General features: G+C 41.7%; 1 protein-coding gene across 1 annotated transcript in view; it reads right to left on the bottom strand.

Annotated features, from left to right (window-relative positions):
* The window catches only part of LOC141073744 (protocadherin Fat 3-like), an 83416-nt gene extending 77413 nt beyond the window's left edge, over positions 1 to 6003 (bottom strand). The window contains exon 1 of the mRNA XM_073561149.1: positions 5931 to 6003. The gene's annotated coding sequence lies outside the window, so the exon portion shown is untranslated. The remainder of the gene's footprint in view (positions 1 to 5930) is intronic.
* Between the last annotated feature and the right edge of the window lie 3832 nt (positions 6004 to 9835).

The following is a 9835-nucleotide window of genomic DNA, read 5'->3' on the forward strand; positions in this document are numbered from 1 at the left end:
TGATGTGAATATGCAGCGGCAGGGAGGCTCTCTGCGGGATAAATTCTTCAGAGGGATGTGCTATAACATCCAGTGTTGTTAATAGCAGTATGGTATAGTGCTGAACGCCCCGGGCAGGAGGCAGACACAATACTCAAGGACTCACAAACTATAACTCTTTTTAAAGGGACTCTTAGTTGTGGTTCATGAGATATGGCGTGCATTGCAGATCCCTTCCATAAATCAGGTAAAATACTTCTTTTCCAAGTCGAGGTCTAGCAAAGTCTTATTTTTCGCATTCCCTTAGTAAAAAGAAAAAAAAAACCCTAAAACTAATAATAAAATGAAATCTCCCTACATCCCGGTGCTAAGCTGAGACGGATGTGTATCTCAGCGTTTAATCTACTGTTATCACCATCAAGGTCACCTTCAAGGTATCTTAGATGATATATAAGGAAGAGGCGTACACCACTATATCCCTCAGGTGTCGTTCCGGGAGACATGGCTTTCCCGCTATTGCGTGGGTTGAAGGAAACAAAGGCAGCGATGAGCAGAATTACTTAAACAATTTTGATGATATCGTCTATGGCTTGTGTGATTTTTCTGTTGCTGTTCCGCCATAACTCATAGATAATTAGGATTAGATTTCATTTATTTAATCAGCTCCTGATGGCATTGTGGCAGAGGAGGAGGCAATCAACCCATTACGTTGTGGTCTTAGGATGGCGGTACATAGGGTCCCCAACGGTCACCAAGCACACTAGACTAAAGTTGGCCAAACCTGTCTATCCCGGGAGATCACCTGAAATTCTAAAGTGTATGGGGGCCTTTTGACTCTCCTCCGACAGATGATATCAGATGAGGGTCGGCAGTTTGTATTTCAATGGCCAACCCTTTTATTTCTCTGGGAGATAAGCTGCTGCCAGAGCTGCCTGGAAGAGGCTTTCTCCATGATCCCCTTTGAAAACACATGAAGTTTGGTCAAGCTGAACGTTCATGTGTACGGGGAGAAACAGCTGTCGGCCAAATGTTTGTTCATGCATATGGGGGCCATAAAGGTCTGTTATGCAGACCCCACAACCAACTGGACTGTTGTATGGTGTCTCCTAGAGGGCAGAGATTACCTCTGCTGTGGGGCATGCATTTTCATTTTTTCCTTTAAAGAACCCCTCCCATAAATGTATTTTTTTTTACTAAATTTGTGCATACAGTATATCACAAAAGTGAGTACACCTCTCACATTTTTGTAAATATTTTATTATAACTTTTCATGGGACAACACAGAAGATTTGACCCTTTGATACAATGTAAAGTAGTCAGTGTACAGCTTGTATAAGTGTGTAAACTTTTTGTGCCCTATAAATAACTCAACACACACCCATTAATGTCTAAACTGCTAGCAACAAAAGTGAGTACACCCCTAAGTAAAAATGATCAAAATAGCCATTTTCCTGCTCCGGTGTCATGTCACTCATTAGAGTTAGGTCTCAGGTGTGAATGGGGAGCAGGTGTAGTAAATTTGGTGCTATCGCTCTCACAGTCTCTCGTACTGGTCACTGGAAGTTTAGGATGGTGTCTCAGGGAAAGAACTCTCTGAGGATCTGAAAAAAAGATTTGTTGCTCTACATAGAGATGGCATACGTTGCTGAAGACAAGCAGACTAAGGACATGGATTACTGGAACCATGTCGTGTGATCTGATTAGACCAAGATAAACTTATTTGGTTCTGATGGTCTCAAGCATGTGTGGAGGCAATTAGGTGAGGAGTACAGAGAAAAGTGTATCTTGCCTACAGTCAAGCATGGTGGTGAGAGTGACATGGTTTGGGTTTATATGAGTGTTCCCGGCAGTGGGGAGCTACTGTTCATAGAGGGAACCATGAAGGCCAGCATGTACTGTGAAACACTGAAATAGAGCATGATCCCCGGTCCTTTGGAAACTGGGCCGCAAGGCAGTACTCCAACATGATGACGACCCCAAACAAGACCACTGCCTTGCTTAAGAAACAGAGGGTAAAGGTGCTGGACTGACCAAACATGTCTCCAGACCTAAACTCTATTCAGCATCTGTGAGGCATCCTCAAATGGAAAGTGGAGGATCGCAAGGTCTCTAACATCCACCAGCTCCATGATGTCCTCAAGGAGTAGTGGAAGAGGACTCCAGTGACAACCTGTGAAGCTCTAGTTAAATCCATGCCTAAGATTGTTAAGGCAGTGCTTGAAAATAATGATGGCCACACAAAATATTGACACTTTGGGCACAATTTGGCCATTGTCACTTAGTGGTCACTTAGTGGTGTACTCACTTTTGTTGTCAGCGGTTTCAACATTTACAAAAATATAAGGGGTGTAATCACTTTTAGGATATTCTGTATGTGTATGTAGTGTAGAGTGTGTGTTAATATGTTCACCTACCGCCGTCTTCTCCGGCAACCAACAATGTTCTGCTCCTCTTCTCAGTGACGCCAGCGCTCTTCAGACTCTCCGGCTCACTCTAAGCTCTATGCGTGAGCCCAAAGTTGCTTTGTAAGCCTTCTCCTGAAGCTCCACAGCCTTACAATGTAAAAGCCACTTCCTGGTCACCCGAAGCGCAGTGTGGCTCGGAGAGTCTGCAGAGCGATGACGTCACTGAGAAGAGGAGCAGAATGGAGGAGATGATGGTAGGTGAGTATATTAAGGATTTGCTATGTCGTACAGAATAGTTTCATAACCATTTATTGGCGTCATATCCAAACAACATAGTCATCTGCATGAGCTCTAAGGGTCTGTGTGCTCATGACGTCTTTTTCAGGCAGATTCGCCCAGGAAACCTACTTGAAAAAGAAGAAAATGCTTAGGAAATGCTCAAAAGAATGAACATATGCATTTCTATCTAAAAATTACTTGCATTTTATATGTTCAGGCTTTTGAGCATCTTTTAACCACATAAGGTTTCAAAAGACTCCAAGCGATTAAAAGAAGTGAGTGGAACATTCTTTGGGCTTCGGAAGACGCTCTGTAATTTACAAGTCAATGGGAAGGCTTACAAGACACCTGGAAGAAGCCCGACCGTCTTGTTTGAGCATTTCCCCAGTGTTTTCGCTAACGGTTTCTTCAATGTTGAATGGAGAGAAGAAAATGATCGGAAAACATCAGTAAAAAAAATCTAAAAACAATGGAAAAGTGCTCAAAATAAGCGCCGGCAGTCAAAAAAACGACAAAGGAAGCCCTCAGGAAATGACAGAAAAGATGCAAACAAAGATGATTCAGGACAAAAAAAGGCAGATGTGTCACACTTCTAGTGGCGGCTAAATTCCCTTAAACGGGTTGTCGTAGCACTCAAATTTTAAAATGGTGGATCCTTTTGTTCTAAAAGAAGGTGTCTGCTACTAAACAACCCCTTCTTAAATGCTTACATGGCCCATATAAAATAAAAAAAGTAAATAACATCTACTCACCTCCTACACCAGATCCATTCAAGCAATGTTGGCACTGTGATTCCCAATGCTTGGTTATGTCACGTAAGCACTGCAGCCTATCCAGTGGTCACTTGTAGGCTGCAGTGATCACATGACACAATAATGTTACCCGAGAGTCAGGAATCACAATGTTGCCATCCATTAAATTTCACCAGTCTGAGTGCTGAGTATGGTTTTTTTTACGTTATATGGAGCCTGGAAAAATTAAAGCAGGGGTTATCCAGTTGTGGACAACACCTTTAAGAACAAAAGGATCAGCCATGTTAAAATGTAATAGCCTGATCATTCTTTATCCCACAACTGCCTCTGAGGGAAAGTCAGGACTGGTGGTCCGACATCTGTGACCCTAACAGATCCCAAGAATGAGATTCACAAGTCTCCTATTTGGCTAGAGCAGTCATCATACATGAGCACTACTACTCCATTCATTAGAATGATCTACATGAGTGATGGAGACCTTCCTCGGTTGCATTGGCTATGCGCATGCATGACCACCATTCTGTTCAAACAAGGGACTCCCTCCATGTTCCCCATGTGAATGCAGTGATAGAAGGTGAATGGGTGACTAACCTTTCATTTACTGTTGCAAAATACATAGAAATGAATGGATCAGTGGTCTCACATACGCAGTACCACTCCCATAGACCCACAAAAGTGAAGGAAGCAGTGTCTGCGCATGCGCATTACCTCTCCCATAGAGCCATAAAAATGAAAGGAGCAGTGTTCGCGCATGTGCAGTACCATAGACCCATAGAAGTGAAAGGAGAAGTGGTCGCACAAGCTCATTACCACTCCCATAGAGCCATAGAAGTGAAAGGAGCAGTGGTCGCACATGCGCATTACCACTACCATAGAGCTATAGATGTAAATGGAGCAGTGGTCTCACATGACCATTAACACTCCCATAGAGTCATAGAAGTGAAAGGACCAGAGGTTGCGTATGCGCATTAACACTCCCATAGAGCCATAGAAGTGAAAGGAGCAGAGGTTGCGCATGCGCATTAACACTCCCATAGAGCCATAGAAGTGAAAGGAGCAGAGGTTGTGCATACACATTAACACTCCCATAGAGCCATAGTAGTGAAATGAGCAGTGGCCGGGCATGCGCATTACCGTTCCCATACAGCCATAGAAGTGAAAGGAGCAGAGGTCGCGCATGCACATTACCACTCCCAGAGAACGATAGAAGGGAAAGGAGCAGTGGTCATTCATGCATAATTCCACTCCATTCACATGGCAAATAAGACCTCTTTTCTTGTGATTAGGGTTCCCATTGGTTGGGATCATACATTTATCCCCAATCGCATGAAAAGGTGATAAATGTTATTTGTGAGATAATTACCTAATGTGTATGAACACCTCAAAGTGGTTTCCCAAGAATATGACATTGAAGGCCTATCCTAAGCTTACGTGATCCATCTAAAAGTCTTGGATAACCCTCTAAAAGATCTTGATCATAGCCGGAATGGATATAATGGGCGGGTGGCCGATAGAGGTGAACGCAGCCAGTCAGCATTGACCGTTCTGGCTGTGGAGAGCGTCTCCTCCAGGCCTATCCTGTGTTCACTGCAATCACTTCCCGCATATTTATCGTGTAGGATGAATAAAGTTGCAATTAAATAAAGTAACACTCGAGGAAAATACAACCGCTCTTGAGGCAAATTACCTGGAATATGGAAAAAATTAAAACATTTCAAAAGCAGTACTTCAACGTAAAGGGGATTATAAACATTTTAATAAAGCCCGGCTTTGAGGTAGGAGGCGCTTTCACTGCACTTGACTCTGCGGAATGATCTGACTCTCTAGGGGTTTAAGGACATTGTTGTTCCTGGTTACAACAAGTAAAAAAAAAAAAAGAACAAGCGCTATGTATTAAAAATGTCACCTAATTGGGATGACTGATTTCACCGAATTACATATAGGCATTGAATGGGTTCACCGATACTGTACAACAAAATTTTGGCAAATATTTGTACCACGTGAGTTTAGGTACTTAACACTCAATACTGCACCCACGCCCCTTCTGCTAAACCGTCAAATTGTGTGGAGGTCACCTACGTTTGGGTTGAGTCTACACAACCACCCCTCTGTCTGGTTCGCTGAATGCCAAAATTTGCTTCCAGGAAATTTAGGTCTGTTGGGAAGAGGGTGTAGATACTGCAGTCACAACTGAATAGGAAAGGGAGCTAAAAACTCCTTAGGTAACATGTGAGGAGACCAATGGGAAGAATTATTTACGGTACATGTTTTTTTATGGGGGCGCGCGTGGTGGACCGGTTACCAATTTTATTTGAAAAATTTAAAAATTTTGGCACACTCCACTAGACGTCATATTATTGAGATATTCAACGTAGGAGCACGATTCAAGGGGAGAATATGTGTAATACTGGTATTGTAAGTAGGCATCATAGGGTCCGTGAGACCTTAGAGCACAACAGCTACCATCCAAGCATATAACTCAGTGATCTGCCAATTTTGTGATAAAGCTACACACCTGCAAATGATGCGCTGTATCCAAAATTCTCTATTCTTCTTTCTTGGACTCCTTTAGAATTCATAGGTCCTGTCAAAACAAAAAAAAAATATATATACGATATACATATATATAGGGGAACATATGTCACTTACTATTGCTTATGTCACTGAAATAAACTTACCGGTAGGTAAAGTAATAGAATAAAAAATGTAAAGGCAAGAAAAAAGAAGAAAAATTAAAGAAAATGTACCGTAATACAATTATGTAAAGCAATGGAACACAAAATGTAAAAGCTATAAAAAATAAACAAAGTATAAAAATGTAAGTTTTCCTTAAAAAAAGCATCTATATATATATATATATATATATATATATATATATATACACATATATATATATACACACACACACATTTTTAAGAAACACACAAAAAAAATTTAATTTTTTTTTAAGTGTATTTTAACGTGGCAGAATACAAGAATACCACCTATTGCTGCACATACTGAATTAAAAAAAGATATAAAAATATTAAATGAAGCAAAGTAAAATGCAATTTAAAAAAAAATTATATAAATACGGTATATACCGTATATGCATTTTTTTTATTTTATTGTATCTTACTTTGCTTCATTTTATAATTGTGTTTTATATTCATTTTTTTACTCTCAGTTGTTATTTTTGACGTTATGTGAAAAAGTATTTAAGTATCTGCTTGTGGTGCAGGTATTGATCTTAAACATTCATGTGTAGTCATGGTAAGGTGGGCAAAATCGAGGTGTTTCTCATGCTGCTTTGAAAGGTGGGGGAAGGGTAATTGCACAATATGGGGGTTGGTGGAGTGGGGGGGATGAGCCACAATCTCTATTCTTGACTGTGGATTGTCATGGAAACTTAAGCTTGATTAGAGAGTAGACGTCTCGCGATCCGTACTTACTGAGCGGTGGCGCTCACACACACTCATGTATCCAGAGATAACTCGGTGATAATGATTCCGGGTTCTGTAACTTACTGTTGCCATAGTAATATCGATAGAATCTCACGTAAACCACAAGGAAGCACAATCATATCCCGAGCATTTGCACTACTGTTACAATGTAGAGTTTGACATTTAATACAACAATCTAGTTTAAGATCTTTAATATTTTAAAAAAGGTTGCGTCACTTCCCACAAATAAGTTTATTACCCGATGTAAACGCCGCTGTTCTCCTGAATTCGCCGTTGTTTTCCATTTGTTCCAGAGCCTCTCCGTTCCTGAGATATGACCTCCTCTTCCCTTTATCTAAATCTAGCCTTTATAGCCAAGTGGGCGTGGTTCTATGTAGACATCTACTTGAGGACCACGCCTAGTTGGCTACGCAGACTAGGTTTATATAGATTAAAAAAGGAGGTCGTATCTCAGGAACGGAGAGGCGCAGAGACAAAAGAAAAATAACACTGGATTCAGGAGAACATCGGCATTTTTACCAGGTATTAAAAAATCACATATTTATAGCAAGTGACAGGTCCTCTGTTAGGTCAATGCCACAGAAACTAAAATAATTTAAAGCATTGTCTACTTAACACAACCCATTCTCTGGTGTGGGGGGATCTGCTACAAATAACAAGTCCCTCTCTAAAGGACCAAGCATATCCATAGATCCATTTTATATGAGAAGTGTGTAATGTTATATTTCCCCTGTGGTGGCGCTGCTGAGAAATTGAACAGCCACACTGTTTCTTAAAGAATACAGCAAATGATAGGACCAGGGACAGCTCCGATCTCTCATTAGCCAAAATGGCGCAAACACATTGTTCATCCGGTGTACGCCTGACAATAGCTCGAGATTAGCTCTCGCCCACCATATCTCTCCATACACTCCTCCAAGTGATTACCAGGCTGTTGTGATCTGTGATCTTGAGAACGAGGACTCTAAGATGCCCCCAATGGAGCATATCCATCCTAATTATCAGACAGAGCGGAGAAAGTGCATCACAAATGTGGCAAAATGCGCTAAAGATGGCTTTTTTTTCACGCAAGTTGTTCCAGATTTCTCAGACATTTAGCATAATAAATCTCTCTATGTGTCTAGTATATTCTCCGATGATACTTCGATTTTAATATTAAAAGCATTGTCCCATGTCATGCCTTTTAGAGTATAGAGACCTCATAGTCAAAGGTTCCCTGTTTAGAACCCTTTCTATGAATCCGAGCAGAGTCGTGAACAGGCTTTGGAGGACTAAGACTTTTTATCTATTGCTTAGGCTACCATACATTTGATTGGTCGCATGCAATACTATAATTATCCTATAGGGGCTGCTGCAGGGAAAACGATTCACTGCCAGACCTGCAGCGATCAACTGATTGCCAAAGCAGCTCCTCTTATTTTTAGATCTTATTTTATCCCTGTAGATTGGACAACCCCTTTTCTTTTTTTGCACGTATCTTGGAATTATTCTGATCAGTACAGTCCTGCAAACCATCAAATTATGTATTTTCAATAATTTCAAAGGATTTTCAGGATCCAAATGTGAGATCAGTGCTCAATACAGGACATCCTTCCGTCTAACTCAGCATGCTATATTGGGGCATAGACAGCTGCTGTCTCCTACAAACCGGGGTGCCAAAGCATTATACAGCCACTAACTATTAAGGACAATTTATAGATTCAAGGTCCTAAAAGTCCACAATTGCATGATAACTGCCCTTTAAAGTGTCGTCCTCATTAAACTGTTATCTATCACTCTTCAGGAGAGCAAAGAGTGGAGGGATGGTGTGCTCCCGAAGAGAGTTGAGCGAATATATTCGGAATCGCTTGCCAAATCTGAATTTGCCATTTTCGTGCCATATTATTATTATTTATTGTTATAGCGCCATTTATTCCATGGCGCTTTACATGTGAGGAGGGGTATACATAATAAAATCAAGTACAATAATGTTAAACAATACAAGTCATGACTGGTACAGGATGAGAGAGGACCCTGCCCGCGAAGGCTCACAATCTACAAGGGATGGGTGAGAATACAGTAGGCGAGGGTAGAGCTGGTCATGCAGCGGTTTGGTCGATCGGTGGTTACTGCAGGTTATAGGCTTGTCGGAAGAGGTAGGTCTTCAGGCTCTTTTTGAAGGTTTTGATGGTAGGTGAGAGTCTGATATGCTGTGGTAGAGAGTTCCAGAGTAGGGGTGATGCGCGGGAGAAATCGTGTATGCGATTGTGGGAAGAGGAGATAAGAGGGGAGTAGAGAAGGAGATCTTGTGAGGATCGGAGGTTGCGTGCAGGAAAGTACCGGGAGACGAGATCACAGATGTACGGAGGAGACAGGTTGTGGATGGCTTTGTATATCATAGTTAGGGTTTTGTACTGGAGTCTCTGGGCAATGGGGAGCCAGTGAAGGGAAGGGATTGACAGAGGGGAGAAGCTGGGGAATAGCGGGGGGACAGGTGGATTAGTCGGGCAGCAAAGTTTAGAATAGATTGGAGGGGTGCGAGAGTGTTCGAGGGGAGGCCACAGAGCAGGAGGTTGCAGTAGTCAAGGCGAGAGATGATGAGGGCATGGACTAGGGTTTTTGCAGATTTTTGGTTGAGGAATGAACGGATTCATGAAATATTTTTGAGTTGAAGTCGGCAGGAAGTGGAAAGGGCTTGGATATGTGGTTTGAAGATTGGTACTCTATTCGTGCTGAATTTATATTTGATGATCGGTTATGATCATTTCTACTCTCATTGGCTCCAATGACGTTTGGTTGTGTTCGGGGAATACTGCCAAAACAATATTCGCCGCCAAACGTAATCGGATGCGAATTTTGAAAAGTTTACTCAACTCTAATCCCAAAGACTGATAGTTTTGACCAGGGCTGTGGAGTCGGTAAGCCAAACCTCCAACTCCAACTCCTCAATTTCAATGACACTAACTCTTATTCCAACTCCGACTCCACCAAAATGGGC

This window comes from Dendrobates tinctorius, unplaced genomic scaffold (assembly GCF_039654945.1).
Source record: "Dendrobates tinctorius isolate UK_male_01 unplaced genomic scaffold, ASM3965494v1 ptg000314l, whole genome shotgun sequence".
Taxonomy (NCBI): domain Eukaryota; kingdom Metazoa; phylum Chordata; class Amphibia; order Anura; family Dendrobatidae; genus Dendrobates; species Dendrobates tinctorius.